Source organism: Callithrix jacchus, chromosome 1, assembly GCF_049354715.1.
Source record: "Callithrix jacchus isolate 240 chromosome 1, calJac240_pri, whole genome shotgun sequence".
In the NCBI taxonomy this organism is placed as follows: Eukaryota; Metazoa; Chordata; class Mammalia; order Primates; family Cebidae; genus Callithrix; species Callithrix jacchus.
The window spans coordinates 76,462,892-76,466,110 of NC_133502.1; the positions used below are offsets into that span (position 1 = coordinate 76,462,892).

The 3,219-nt window shown below is 46.3% G+C and overlaps 1 pseudogene; it reads left to right on the plus strand.

Annotated features, from left to right (window-relative positions):
- The first annotated feature begins 1,563 nt into the window (after positions 1 to 1,563).
- LOC128928461 (nucleolar protein 12 pseudogene) lies at positions 1,564 to 2,298 on the plus strand (annotated as a pseudogene).
- Positions 2,299 to 3,219: the final 921 nt, after the last annotated feature.

A 3,219-nucleotide genomic window follows, 5' to 3' on the forward strand; every position in this document is an offset into this window, starting at 1 on the left:
AGCACTTTGGGAGGCAGAGGCGTGTGGTACCTGAGATCAGGAGTTTGAGACCAGCCTGGCCAACATAGTGAAACCCCGTCTCTACCAAAAATACAAAAATTAGCTGGGTGTGGTGGCAGGCGCCTGTAATGCCAGATAGTTGGGAGGCTGAGGCAGGGAACTGCTTGAAGGTGGATGTAATGCCAGACAGTCGGGAGGATAAATGCAGGAAGGTGCAGGTTGCACTGAGCTGAGATTGTGCCACTGCACTCCAGCCTGGGGGACAAAAATGAACCTCTGTCCCAAAAAAAAGAGAGAAATAATATTTCAAATAATAATTTTCCTTAGTATATTAAGTTGCTTTGCTGTATAGAACCTGCTTCTGATTGCTTTAGGTAAACGATTTTAGTGATTACAGATTATCTGTAAAATGAGGGATTATTTAATAATATAATCTCCAAGGCCATTTCTAGTTCTTAAATCTAAAATGATCTGAATTTGGGAATTTCGAGGTGGAAATGTAGTTGGAAGACAGACAGAAGTTCAAGTACCAATTTCGCTACTTATTTTGGGCCTCAGATCCTACACCTCTGAAAAATGAGCTGATTATGGTATTTGCCTCCTGGGTCTGGAGAGTCAGGTGCAAAGCATGGGTTCTAGAGTCAGGCTGCATGGCTTGAACCACAGTCCAAGCAGACTCAACTATGTCACTTTAAACAAAGTTTGTGACATCCTTATACTTCATTTCCTTCACCTGTAAAATTGGAATATGACAATGAATATTGCATAGGTAATCATGACATTAAGTTAATGGATATTAAATTTAGCACAAAACCTATGTTAAATAACAAACATTTAAAACTATCTCTCACTATCATCACTGCGTGGTCAGTGTAAACGAGATTGCACAAAGTGCAGACGCTAGAGACGTGCACACTATCATCCTCATCGTCTTCCCCTCCTCTTATTTCCATAAGATTCTCCATCTGCAGCATCTTCCTAACATCTGAGATTAATCCCGTGGGATCCCTGAGGATATGGAAATAGGCTCAATTTTCACTCTCTAATACTATTCCCTGTATTCAGTAAACACTCAGGCAAAGAAGAAATGGATGAATAAAAATGTTTGTGAATTAAGTGAGAGATATGATAAATTGGGAAGTGACAATGAAGTGAGGGCCCTTAGAGAAGACTCAGAGAAGAAATTTGAAATTATTTACACAGAGGGAGACGGGGGGAAAATTAATGGATGATAATGGAAGTTCTTAAGATACGTGTGGCAAATAATTAAACTTCCCCATGTATGAATATGCCTAATGGAGTCAAAAGTTGCATGTAGCATTAAACCCATCCTCACACTTCACTAGCAGTGTGGCTATCAGGGGACTGACTTTCTGTGGGAGATCAAAGCTGCCTTCCATGATGTCAACACAGAAGCTTAAATGTTCATCTTACATACTGTGACTAAAGAATACACATCTAGATAGAGGAAAACTAAGAAAGTCACTGTGGGTTCTAAGTGGTAAGTGTGGAAAGCACACATCTATCCTCCACTTTCATCCAGAAGGTGGTGGCCTCACCGCTATGGGCCGCAACAAGAAGAAGAAGCGAGATAGTGACGAGCGGTGGCCCAGGCTAGTTCTCAGCTTCGACAAGTAGAAGAGGCGGGAGTACCCGACAGGCTTCCACAAGCGGAAGGTCGAGCGGAAGAAGGCGGCCATTGAGGAGATTAAGCAATGGCTGAAAGAGGAGCAGAGGAGGCTTCAGGAGGAGCGCCACCAGGAATACTTGAAGATGCTGGCAGAGAGAGAAGAGGCACTGGAGGAGGCCGATGAGCTGGACCGGCTGGTGACAGCAAAGGCGGAGTCGGTGCGGCACGACCACCCCAACCACACAGTCACCGTGACCACCATCAGTGACCTGGACCTCTCGGGGGCTCAGCTGGTTGGGCTGACCCCACCTGAGGGAGGGGCTGGAGACAGGTCTGAGAAGGAGGCATCATCCATGGAGAAGCCCACCAAAGCCTTGCCCAGGAAGTCCAGAGACCCCCTGCTCTCTCAGCGGATCTCCTCCCTCACAGCAGCACTGCACGCACACAGCCGCAAAAAGGTCAAGAGGAAACATTCCCACAGGGCCCAGGACTCCAAGAAGCCCCCAGGGGCCTCTCGCACCAGCAGGGCCAAGCGTCGCCGTCTGACAGACAAAGCACAGCACAGCACAGCAGGGAGTGAGGCTGAGAAGCCGTGCCCCAGTCTAGGCTGCGGGGACCTGGTCTTTGTCATCTTGGCTGTCCCTGTAGCCCAGCCTGCACCAAGGTGATGACTGCACAGCTCAAAGTTGGGAAGCCAGGACCTCTCTGGCCTGGGGCTGGCTGCCTTTGCCTGGGGTTTGAATTCCAGAAGGAGTGGGCAGCTGAGCGCAGCCTCCCCGGGCAAGAGCCTTCAGAGCCACGATGGGACATCTTCCCAAATGTGCACACCACCTGGCACTCATCAAAGTTGGGAAACCCATCACAGATTTGTGCACTTGTGATTTGTTTGCCCCTGATACCACGTGCAAGAGCAGTTTCTGGGGCGGTGGACATGGTCAGGGGCCATGGCTCTGTCCCTAGCAGTTTTCCCTGTGGCTGCAATAAAGTCCAGTTCTGCTTCTAAAAAAAAAAACAAAACTTCAATCTGCCCCATTTCTGAGACATCTTGCAGTTTGAACTGACACAGCAATACAAAACAAAAGAGAAAAAGAAGAAATACCTGTGCAAGGGACTATTTAAGAATGTCATATGCATGCTAAAAATCTTGAGGAATTTCTGCAAGACATCTCAGAAATGGGGCAGATTGAAGAAAAATTCTACAAGTCACAATTCACTGCATGAGAAGATAGCATTTTTTCAGCAGAATCTCACCAGTTTCTAAGCACCACAGCTAAGGTCAGTCCATAACACAGCATTTATAGGAAAAGTTTTGTCCTAGTAGCACTGAAGGTCACTTGGAGTAAGGATGCCATGAACATACTTACTCTCTCTTACCTTGATGTCTGAAAGTAGAATCAGGCAATAACCAGGGAATTTGAAGAGGCAGTATGCCGAGGGGAGGTGGGAGTCTCAGAACAAGCTGAAAAACCAGTGACAAACAAGAAGAGGAATTCTTTGGAACCCAGGTGACTGCCTCTAGCTCCGACTCCTTCATTATTTCTATTTTCTGAAGATTTGTGTTAGTGAAATAAAATTACAGAAAAGTTAAT